The sequence below is a fragment of the Protopterus annectens genome, chromosome 10.part0, assembly GCF_019279795.1.
Source record: "Protopterus annectens isolate FY-2018-M chromosome 10.part0, PAN1.0, whole genome shotgun sequence".
NCBI lineage: Eukaryota > Metazoa > Chordata > Ceratodontiformes > Protopteridae > Protopterus > Protopterus annectens.
Window position 1 is genome coordinate 394,981,241 of NC_056744.1, and position 12,500 is coordinate 394,993,740.

The 12,500-nt window shown below is 48.1% G+C and overlaps 1 protein-coding gene across 2 annotated transcripts in view; it reads right to left on the minus strand.

Annotated features, from left to right (window-relative positions):
* The window catches only part of LOC122813157 (influenza virus NS1A binding protein), a 462,133-nt gene that overhangs the window by 214,551 nt on the left and 235,082 nt on the right, over positions 1-12,500 (minus strand). The gene's annotated exons all lie outside the window — the stretch shown is intronic.

The following is a 12,500-nucleotide window of genomic DNA, read 5'->3' on the forward strand; positions in this document are numbered from 1 at the left end:
GAGGGGCCTAGGCAGGGGGATTTAACCCCCTTTTTCCAAAGGAAGCGGTGCCTGCACAGCGGCTCCAGACCCATCCAAGGTAGAGACAACCGCAGGTTCCACAGTTGAAGCAGCTCACGGCTCCAAATGGGTCTAAGTAGAGGCCTACGAATCAGAAGTAGTGGGCATCAGGGGATGCGAAAGCGCTCGAGTATCAGCGAACTGGTGACTGGCTTAAGAGAAGTGTCGTCAGTAGCTTTGGACCTAGGCAGCCTGTCTATCTCTGCGTTTTTTCAGAATGTCGGTAGTTGGATGGCTTACCTACATTTCTGGATAACTGAACAGAGAACCGAAATATTTAGAGGCGAAAATATACAGATGACTGACAGTGTATTGATTAAATAAAGCACAAAACTGACAGCAAGGTACGTTGTGGTCAGGGCCTAGGCAAGGAATACAGTACGAATGAAAATCTTTGTGAGGTATTTGCTTTCCACGAGAAATGCAATTATTAACTTTTACGGACATTGATGTTAAGTTGTCATTCTCGCCTTCATTCTTGCTGGATGGGTTCAGAGCCGAACCTCTGCTCCGACTCTGCCTATACTATAGCTCGAGAGCTATTTTTACCGGCTCGAGGCAGCCCTATATCCCACAATACCATGCGCTAACTCTCCAGATCTCGTTTGCCACTTCGCTGCGAGGATGCCTTTTTTACCGGCTCAGGTCAGTAAAGGAATTTTTTTGAGGTAGTTTATTAGGTTATTTTCCCTACCTTTGTTCCCTATCGATATTATACTTCATGTTTGTTTCGTAAGCCCTACCCACCCCTGTAGTTAACTTTTATAATCAGGCCTACAGGCTTTAGTTTTTTCTGTTTACTCACCCCTGTGTGTGTGTTGTTGTTTTAGTCAGCCCCCTCATCTCCCCCTTGTGTGCAAGTGAGTGAGTGTGTGTGCTGATTGAGTGACTGTCTTTAGGGCAATGTCCAAAGACGTTAAGGTCTTGGGATTCAAGAAGTGTGACTCGTGCTGTCAGAAAATGTCTGACAGATGGTCACACTTGTGTCTATTGCTTGGGGCCTTTACACCTGCAGGACACTTGTTCCATTTGTCACTGATTTAGTTCAAGAGCCCTGCAGGAAAGGCGTAACAAGCTCATTCTAAGGAGCTTGTTAAAGCCTGATGACTCCCCGTCCAAGTCTGGCTCGGGGAAGTCATCAAAAAACTGCCAAACCCTCGGCTCCAGCTTCTGAGCCGAGGGCTGGTGTTGTCGAGACTGCTCCGACCTCTGTTCTGGCTGGCTCCGAGGCGAGCAAAGTGGGGTCCGCTTCGAAACCATCATTAGAGCAGACCCCCGCGCACAAGCGCTCTAGGTCCCCTTCTTTAGAGTCAGTCAGATCGGCTCCGAGGTCCCCCCTCCTATCGGAGCGGAGTCATAGGACTCATTCATAGAGGTCTTCCAGCTCTCAGACCACGACATCGAGAGGGTGGTCAGTAGACTCAAAATCTCAGGCACTGGCCCAAATGCTTCAGAGCCCATCTCACCAGACTGTAGCTCCTTCGATACAGTTATCCATTCCTCCTCACTCTTCTCTCGAGTTCGGAGCCGGAGTTAATCGGAATTGTGACCTTGACACCGGAGCTGAAGGAGGGGGTATCGGCTCCGACCTCTTTATTGGTTCCGTCCATGGAGAGGTCCGGGCGCCGGGACTCCATTGTTGGCTCAGAGGGGGGTGAGTGGCATCGGACCCTTGTCCGACCCCGCTCTCCCTCTCGGAGCTTCGGCTCGGGTTAGTTCGGCCCCGGCATCATTTTCGGAGCCTTCTCCGTCGGTTCCGGGGGCAGTTCCGGCCTCTTCGGAGCTACCTTTGGTGTCTGATAGGGGAGCCTTCGAGGTGATGAGGAGTGTAATGGACCCAGTGTCCACTCCAAGGTGGAGTTCTGCGGCTCCTCCCTCTGTAGTGCCTGTTACGGTCTCTGGCCACCCTCCTATACTCCTATCCTCCTATAGAGGAAGCACATAGACTCCCCAGAGTCTGTCACATCGGACACAGACTTGGATGAGTCGGAGGGTTCCCCCAGATCCCCCTCTGAGGGAGTCTCCTTTTCAGACATCCTGGAGATCCTAAGACAGAGGGGAAACTAGTCCACACTCAAACCTTCCGAGGAAGAGTCGGTTTACCTTGACGCCTTTGGATCTCGCCCTTCCACCTCCTGGGTGCCTCCCCCTTTTGACCCACTAATGGAGGTAGTGGCTAGAAAGGCATGGGCAGCTCCTGATTCAATGGAACCTACCCCTAGGAGGCCTTCTAAATTTATTTCTGCACCAGATGACAAATCCTCTCTCACCAAAGGTGTTTCAGTTGATGCTATGGTGGTAGCAGCAGCCACTAAGAAGGAATTAGCTGATCCTTCTGGACCTGTTCATCCTCCTAACAAAGAGTCCAGGACCATGGACAGGTACGGCAAGCGGACCTTTACTTCAGCGACATTTTCTATGCGATCGCTGAACTATTTATGTCATTTCACCCGCCTTCAGAGAGACTTGCTCACAGAGCTGGGTGAAACGGTACAGGATCCTTCTGCTGCGGGGTTAAAAATAAACTCTCAGCTGGCTACCCTGAACTCCATTGTTAACTCCTCCATGCGGCTAATCTCTTATGCAGCCGATGGAGTGAGTAGGGCCGCTGGCACAGGTGTTGCGTTGAGACGTCACGCTTGGATGCAACTAACTTTGCCGACCCCTTCAAGGCATCCTTCACCAACACCCCTCTTTGACGGTTCGGAATTGTTCGGGCCTCAGGTGAATACCCTCACCAGATGAGAGAAAGATGGTAGGACTCTCTCTGCCGTGGGAGTCAAGTTTTTCCACGCCTTCTAGACCTTATCCTAAGGGACAGAGGGGTGGAAAGATGTCTTTCCACAAACCACAGGGAGTCGTGCCTGCCGCACGCAGTGAATTTCCCCCTAGAGGCAGAGGGGGGAATAATAACAGATGCCGCCCCAGGGGCAGAGGGGGTCCACAGAAAGTACAGTTTTGTACCTACCATAAATGTAGATGTCCGATAGATATGCAACTGCAGTCCTGACATATGGGTTGTCCTGCCTCAGGCAGCCCCTCGGTCGGCCGGATTCCAAAGTCTGGGTCCGGCGTCGGCCGATGTCGCCTCCTCCCCGACGTCAGAGCGGCTGGAGTATAAAGGCATCCGCCGACGCCATCTTCTTCAGTGTTTCTCGCCCCAGATGCCAGGTGCCCTCCAAGGAAGGCTAAATTTTGTGAATGTATAAGCAAAAAATTCCAGACATGCACAACAGTAATAAACAGATACACCATAACTGATATCCCCAGCTAAAAAGGAGAGGGGGAATGGACCCAAGGAAAAAGCAGAGGGGTAGGAGGGAGGGAAAACCTGACTGCAGTTGCATATCTATCGGATATCTACATTTATGGTAAGTACAAAACTGTACTATGTCCTTCAAGAATGCAACTGCAGTCCTGACATATGGGTGGAATACCCTAGCCAAGCTGGGGGTGGTAGGATCTAAGCAAGAGATGGTGTAGCTAAAAGACCCTGCAGGACTGCAGAAGCAAAGCCTGCTCGGGATCTGGAGTATAAAGGCAGGTTGTAGTGTTTGGTAAATGTATGCACGGAGCTCCATGTAGCAGCCTCTAGAATGTCCTTTGTAGCCACGCCTCTTAGAAAGGCTGTGGATGTGGCTATAGCTCTGGTTGAGTGTGGCCTAATATTGGCTGGCACACCCTTTCCATGGAAGGAATAACAGAATCTGATGCAGTGTCCAATCCATTTTGAAATGGTTTGCTTGGAGACTGCCTTTCCCTGCAATCCGGCAGCATAGGCTACAAATAGTTGGTCAGACTTCCTGGTGGTCTTTGTTCTGTCCAAGTAGTAGCGTAATTGTCTGTGTATGTCTAAAGTACGCAGCAGCTTTTCCCCTTTATTTTGAGACTTGGGAAAAAGTAGGCAGGTGAATTGCTTGATTTAGAGACACCCTGGATATCACTTTTGGCATGAATGAAGGATTGGTCCTTAGAGAAACTAAATGAGAAAGGGAGGTACTGCCATGAGGGCCTGTATCTCCGAGACTCTTCTTGCTGAGGTAATTGCCAACAGGAAGACCGTTTTCCAGGAGAGAAATTGCATTTCTGAAGATGCTGCTGGTTCAAAAGGAGGAAGAGTTAATTTTTCCAAGACGTAGTTGAGGTCCCATGCAGGAACTGGTGGTTTTCTGGGAGGTTTGATATTCTTTATCCCTCTTGGAAACAGTCTTAGCAAGGGATGCGAAAACACAGGTGGGTCACAGTTGTAATTTGCTGAGATTGCTGAAGCGTGAATTTTAATGGAAGAGTATGAGAGGCCACTATGAAACATTTCTGCCAAGTATTCTAATACCTGAGGTATGCTCATCACTGATGCATCCTGGCCCTTTTTGGCATTCCAGATGATGAATCTCTTCCACTTTGCCGAATAGGTTTTTCTGGTGGAAGGTCTGCGTGCTTCCAGTAAGATTTCCTGAACTTTTTCGGAGAGGGGGACATGGGTCAAAGTCATGGAACCCTCCAAGCTGTCAGTTGTAATGTTTGCAGGTTTTGATGTACAGTCCTGTAATTGTGTTGAGTCAGGAGCAGAGGCCATTGGGGCAAGGGCCACGGTTTGGTGTGAGTTATGCTCAGTAGCAAGGGATACTAATGCTGCCTCTGCCAGTCTGGAGCTATCAATATTCCTTTTGGTTGCTCTGCTTTGATCTTCAGTAACACCTTGGTCAGTAATGGTAGAGGAGGGAATGCATAGATTTTTAGGGTATTCCAGCTGAAGGAGAGCATCCGTTCTCCAGGCTAGAGGATGGAGTGTCCTTGAGCAGAACCTGTCCAGGTGGTGATTGAGATGAGAAGCAAAGAGATCTATGTCCGGTCTTCCCCATGCAGTTATTTGTGAGAAAATGTGTGGATGCAGCATCCACAAAATTTCTGCTCAACCTGTCCGCCAGAACGTTGTCCTTGCCCGGAACAAACTGGGATTGCAAATGGATGTTCAGTTTCAGGGACTTTTCCCAAAGAGCCATTAGTCTGCAGAGGGGATACGAGTGAGTGCCTCCTTGTTTGTTTATATACCACATGACAGTGGTGTTGTCTGTCCTTATTAGCAGATGGCCTTGAAGAGATTTTCCAAAAGGCTTCTATTGCATGTATCACTGCCAACATCTTTTTTTGATTTATGTGCAGAGGCATTTCTGTGGGAGTCCATTGACCTTGAATGCATCTGCCCTCAATGTGTGCCCCCCATCCATGATCTGAGGCGTCTGTTGTAATGGTTTGACTTGCTTGAACTTTGTTGAAAGGCATGCCTTGGTTTAAATGGCTTGCTTGAGCCCACCACAAAAATTCCCTTTGCAGGCATGGAATAAGTGGTATTACGTCTTCTAGGTTGTGGCTGTGTTGAGACCATAAGCTTTTTAGGTACCATTGTAGCTTTCTCATGTATAGTCTTGCCAGAGGGATCAGAAGAATACAAGATGCCATGAAACCCAGGGCCTGCAGGATCTTCTTTGCGGTCAGCTGGGTAAGTTTTGCTAGGCTTTTGAAGTAATCTGGTAAATGCTGTTTCTCCTCTGAGGAAAGCCATTTGTGATTGTGTGTCCAGTTTTGCTCCTAGAAAAATAATCTTTTGGGATGGCAATAGTCTTGATTTTTGAATGTTGACTGTGTATTCCAAAGCCTGTAGCAACTGAATGACATAGTCCTTTATCAAGGTTTGTTTGCAGTCTTCTTGTATGAGGCAGTCGTCCAGGTAAGGGTATATTTGAATCCCCTGGAGTCTGCAAGGTGCAACTACTGATGCCAGGCATTTCGTGAATACTCTGGGCGCAGTAGATAAGCCAAACGGCAATGCTGAGAATTGATAATGCTCTGTTCCTGCAAGAAATCTGAGGTATCTTCTGCAACTGTGTCTGATTGGGACATGCAGGTATGGGTCCAGAGTAACCAGCCAAGACCCCTTGCCCAGCATGGGAAGGAGTTGCTGTAACGTCAGCATTTTGAATTTTGGCACAATGAGAAAGGTGTTTAGAACGGACAAGTCCAGTATATGCCTCCATTGCTTTTCTTTTCTTGGAACAAGGAACAGTCTTGAATAGACTCCCTGGCCTTGTTCCTGAGGAGGAACCTTTTCTATAGCTTTCATTGGTAACAGCTTTGAAACTTGTAAGAGCCTCTGCCCTTCGATTTTGTGGCAGGTTTGGCATGCCTTGTCTCGTTGGTAAGGTGTGGAAGTGGAACCTGTAATCTCTGTCTATGTCCAGAATCCATTTGTCCTTGGTTAAAATATGCCAGTTCTTTGAGAATAAGGATAATTTTCAACCTAGAGGTGCTTCTCTGAGCCTTGGTAGGCGGAGTGAAAGTCAAGTCACCCTGTGGTGCAGGTGAACTCCCTGCGCCACTTCTCTGATTTGGTGGGTGGGTGCCATTGGCGGCCCCTGTAGGAGCCTCGGTATTGCCCTCTACCTCGAGCACGCCTGTTTTTTCCCCTTTGAAACTTGTCTGAGTCTGGAAAGGACCAATTCTTTGAAGGCCAATTCCTTCTGAATCTGGGAGGCTGAACCTGGAGGAAATCCTTGACAGTCTGTACTGATTTTGCCTTTTCCTCAATAGACTTCAACACATCCTGTGCATTAGTACCGAAAAGCTTCTGTTTTTCCAGAGGTGCATCCAGGAGCTTAACTTTAACATGGTCTGGCAGTGGCTGTTCTTTCAACCAAGCATGTCTCATATACGGCCCCTGTCATGGCTGCCCTACATGAAGCTTCCAATGCATCATAACCACACTGAAGAAAATGATCGCTAACCTGCTGAGTATTATGAAACAAATCCTGCAATGCCTTTCTATCTATAGGCTCAGGAGAGGCTAACTTTTTCTGCAAATCATCCATTAAGTAATCCTGGTACTGAAACATATGAAAAAGGCAGTTGAGTGACCTCATGGCAAGGGTGGAAGAGGTATAAACTTTTTTGCCCCATCTCTCTAGGGACCTAGCTTCCCTGTCAGCGGGCAGAGGGTTTTTGGCCGAGGAAGTAGCCACTCCTTTGGGGCCCTGTGAAATAGTTTCTAGATCCACAGAGTGGGCCTTAAAGAGATGCTTATGGGTTTCAGAGACCCTGTAATACCAGTCAGGCTTGACAGGAGCAGGAGGGAGTGAATCAGGCGAAGCACTGGAGTCTGAGTATACATCAAGGACATCCAACACTGGAGGAATAGCTAAAGGTCTGTGTTGGGGTAGCTTAAGGAAGGTACGTAGCCTTTTCTGGAGTCAGAAAATTCCTGACCCTGCCACTGAAAATGTTCTCTCATGGAGTGGAGAACTTCACCAAAAGAAATATCCTCTGGAGGGGAGGCAGAGGGAATTGAATCTTCAGCATCCGAGTCCTCATAGGCCTGGAAGGATTCTTCCTGGGTATCCGAGTGCTCTGAATCCCCAGAGGCTTCATCTGAAGAGAGGGTGTCTGTCTGCTCAGTTCTAGGCCTTTTATCTGCAGGCGGCTGAGAACCTCTGTCTGGGTGCGGCTGAGAACCCCTGATAAGAGAGATTAGATCTGCAGCAAGAGTCATGATCTGTCTATCAGAAGAGGGGCCCTGAGAAGTAGATTTAGGATGGGCCTTGGCCTGGCTGGCAGCCTTAACACGTGCAAAGGCCTTGATGGACATTGATACTGGAGGCCTAGCTGCCCCACGTGCAGGGGTAACCTTGTCCACAGGAATGGTGTTGGGTAAATCTAGAGCTTCGGTTTCTGGAGGAAAATCAACTGGCACCTTTGAAATCTCCGGGACCGAAGAACGCGTTAAACCGGTGTCGGCCTGGGGCGGTTGAATTATCGCTTCCGAAGGGACCGATGCACTTGCGGAGGGCTTAGGCGCGGTATCGGTAGACTACACGGGCTGAGGAGGTCTGTCCCGGTCCTTGCGTTTTTTGGTAGATTGTGCTGTCGGCTGTTCCGACGGCATGATATAAGCGAAAGATTTGCCAAAAAAGTCTTCGGCAAATTCTGCCCGGCGCCTGAGTGTGCGCTTATTAAAGCATGCACAGGCAGAGACGTCGTGGTCTGGGCCCAGGCAAGGGAGGCAGTAAGAATGGAAGTCCTTATGAGGTATTTGTTTACCACAAGACAAACAATTAACTTTTTCAATTTTTTCTGACATCGGCTGAGGCAAGAAAAAATGTTCCCCAACGGGGTACTTAGCTTTTAGATGACTTCGGTAACTGAAAACACAGGAGCTGACCGACCGGCACTTGCGAACGGCTTCTGCTTCGGGCACTGCGCGGCAAGAAAGACTGAAGAAGATGGCGTCGGCGGATGCCTTTATACTCCAGCCGCTCTGACGTCGGTGAGGAGGCGACATCGGCCGACGCCGGACCCAGACTTTGGAATCCGGCCGACCGAGGGGCTGCCTGAGGCAGGACAACCCATATGTCAGGACTGCAGTTGCATTCTTGAAGGACATCCAGGGTTCCAGGAAATCTTTCCCTGACCAACCCTTTCAGCATCCCTGAGAAGCTGCCCGACTGTCCGCCTTCGGAGGCAGTCGGGGGAAGATCATCTCTGTACCCAGAAGCCTGGCAATCCATCTCCCAAGACACATGGGTACAGAAGATCATATCAGAGGGTTACAAAATTCCTTTCACTTTCCCTCCGATGCAAAAAAAAAAAAAAAAAAAAGTGTCATCCAGGCAGTCCCAGCAGATCAGCTAGGATCCGGAATCTACTCCAGATTCTTTTTGATACCAAAAAAGACAGGAGATTGGAGACCCATTTTGGACCTCAGCAGGTTAAACAACTATGTATTAAAGACAAAATTTCAGATGGTAACACTGCAGTCCATTCTACCCTTTTTGGGCAGAGACAACTGGATGTGTTGGTTAGACCTCCAGGATGCGTACTACCACATAAAAATACACAGGCGCTCCAAAGGTTTCTCCGCTTCCGGCTGGGAGTCATTTTCAATTCAGGGCCCTGCCCTTTGGTCTCACCACAGCCCCCCGGGTGTTCACCAAATGTTTGGCAGTGGTCACGGCTCACCTGAGACAGAAAGGATTCCAGGTCTTTCCATACTTAAGACGACTGGCTCATTTCCGCTACCACCAAACAGGATCTCATAATGGCCAGGGATTATACTATCCATCTTTGCAACAGCCTGGATATTTCTATAAATTTTGCAAAGTCCGCCTTGTCAATGTAGAAACTTTAAAGGCGCCGTATTAAACACCACAGAAATGTCTGCAACACTACCACCTCAGACAGTAACAGACATAAGGTGGAATGTTCAGCTTCTGTTTCAGCCCAACAGAGTCCAAGTCAAGCTAGTATTGAAAGTGTTGGGCCTCATGGCGGCGGCAATTTTTCTACTTCCATTAGCCCGCTTCCACATGAGACTCCTTCAGTGGATGCTGTTTTCTCAGTGGTCCTTTCAACAGCTGCCAATGACCCACAACATCAAAATAACACCATCTTGCAAGAAACATCTCTCCTGGTGGATGGTTTCCCCTCAGCTTTTTCAGGGCAGACCCTTTGTTCTCCCCCCTCCAGTTGCCACTGTTCCAACGGATGCCTCCTTGATCGGGGGGGGGGGGGGCATTATCAGGGCAGGACAGTCCAGGGCACTTGGCAACAGTCAGAATGCCACCGGCACATAAAATGTCCTGGAAATGAGGGCGGTACTTTTGACGTTGCAGGCCCTTCAGAGCTCTCTTCCCACGGGGACTATAGCAATTCAAACGGACAGTATGTCTGCGGTGAGGTACATAAACAAGCAGGGCGGAACAAGGTCCTACCCCCTCTGTCGAGAAGCACTCGGACTTTGGCAATGGGCGATTTCATCTCAACGGTTTCTGATAGCAATGCACATCCCCGGGAAGTCCAACGTCATAGCAGACAGATTGAGCAGAACTATCCTCATGCCTCACGAGTGGTCTCTAAATCAAGCGGTAGTAGATGGAATTTTTCGGAAATGGGGCCAGCCTTGCTGCGACCTTTTCGCAACTCCGTAAAACAGCAAGTGCCTCGACTTCTGCACACTTTTTCCTCTACCAAGCCAGCCCCTCAGAGACGCTCTTGTTCACGTTTGGCCCCGGGGTCTTCTTTATGCCTTTCCCCCCTTTCCATTGATCCCACAACTAATTCAGAAAGCTACCGTATTGAGATCCAAAATGATCCTCATTGCCCCGTTTTGGCCTCGGCAAGTTTGGTTCCCGTTCCTGCACAAATACCTACTGGAACAGCCTTGGCATCTGGAACCCCTTCCGGATCTATTGACCCAGCTCACGGGCAAGCTGCATCAGTCTCTACATTCCATCAACCTCACAGCTTGGTTGCTCCACTTCCAGCCATAGCCAGGCTTCCCCTTATTTCTCCTCCTGTTCGTGATATCATTCTGGCTTCCCATAAGTCCAATACTAGGAAGACTTGTGCGAGTAAATGGAAGCGTTTTTCACACTGGGCATAAACTAGATCCTTTCCATGCACCCATTCATGAGGTTCTAGACTTTCTGGCGGAGCTTTTTCATTCGGGGTCATCATCGGCCACCATCAGGGTACAATTAGCGGCCATTGCTAATTTTCATGTTGGACTCTCCGAAGCAAATATGTCCCACAAACTCTGTAAAGCCTTTCTCAAGGGCATCTTGTTGCTCAGACCTCCAGTCAAAGATCCACCCCCACAATGGGATTTGAATTTAGTTCTAACCTCACTAATTCTACCCCCTTTTGAACCGGCAGCTTCTTGCTCCCTCAAACTTCTTTCTTGGAAAATGTTTTTAGTAGATCTATAACATCTGCCAGAAGGATATCGGAACTTCAAGCCTTGTCTGTCCGTCCTCCCTATTTGGTTTTTCATAAAGATAGGGTAACTCTCAGAACAAACCCTTCCTTCCTACAAAAGTGTTATCGGAAGCAAATCGAAACCACTCCACTGATTTGCCCGTCTTTTTCCCACACTATATCAACAGAGCTGAACAAAAATTACATTCATTAGATGTTCATCGCCAATTACGGTATTACCTAGACAGGACAAAACAATTCAGAAAGTCAGACCAGATCTTCCTCTCATGCTGCAGGCAAGAAAGGGCTTCCAGTATCGAAAGTTACTCTTTCCAGATGGCTGACATCTATTACCTTGATCTATGAGTTGAGACACAGGCAACTACCCTCTAGGCCTAAAGCTCATTCAACCAGGGCACTATCAACTTCAACGGCTTTTCAAGCAAGGTTACCACTAGATGCCATTTGTGCAGCAGCTACATGGGTGTCCAAACATACCTTTATTGCCCATTACAAGCTTGATCTAGCCTCCAGAAATAGAGCTGACTTTGGTTCCACTGTACTCAGGAGTCTGTTCCATTGACCCACCCAGGACTAAGATGCTAGGGACGCTGTCCCATACAGCAAGAATGAAGGCGAGAATGACAACTTAACATTAAGAAGTTGTGTCTTACCATAACGTTCCAGGTTAGTTGTCTTCTCTACTTCTTTCTTGCGCCCCTCCCTCCTGCTCCCTAGCCTGGATAGACTCGAGGTTCTGAGTCCTTCCATTTCTGGAGATACAATATGTTGCATCTTTCATGGTATCCTTAGTGTTACTAGCAGGTAACCTGTACTCGTAAAAGAGGATTATAATATTATTATTATATTACTTTTTATACTATGTCTTCGCTTCCAAACGAGATCTGGGGAGTTAGCGCATGGTATTGTGGGATATAGGGCTGCCTCGAGCCGGTAAAAATAGCTCTCGAGCTATAGTATAGGCAGAGTCGAAGCCCAGGATTGGCTCCGAACCCATCCAGCAAGAAAGGCGGCGAGAAGACAACTAACATGGAACGTTATGGTAAGACATAACTTCTTATTAAGGAGCAAGAAAAGTTTCCCCAACAGGGTACTTAGCTTTAGTTGAAGATTTTGGTTCTGAAACTCAAAAATGAAAATTTTCAGGAGTCGGCCGACTGACACTTGCAAACTGCTTCTGCTTTGGGTACCGCACAGGCAAGAAAGACTGATGTAATGGCATCGGCTGCATGTTTTATGCCCCTGACGTCATGGAAGAAGGGGACAGCAAATGACGGAGGACCCAAGACTTTGTTAATCAGGCCAACTGAGGGCTACTACTGCAAGCAAATAACCCAAATGTGAGGACTGCAACAGTGAAACACGAAGAACATCTGGACAAGCAAAAATAGCACTGAGCATGGTAACTCTTCAAATCCGTCTCCTTAAAGGTAAAGTGATGTGGTTAGAGTAAGGCAAATGCAGACAAAATGCTGGGACTCATTTGAAAACAGTTAAGATGTGAAAATACTGACACCTGTGTGAAAGCCTGATATCTTAACAGGGATACCTTGGAGGAAGATTGTGTACATAATCCATTCACATACATGCCAATGCCTTCACAAATTCTATAGCAACAACCGGTCATCCGTTATTTACAATCTACACCATCGGATCCCTCAGGATCTATACCA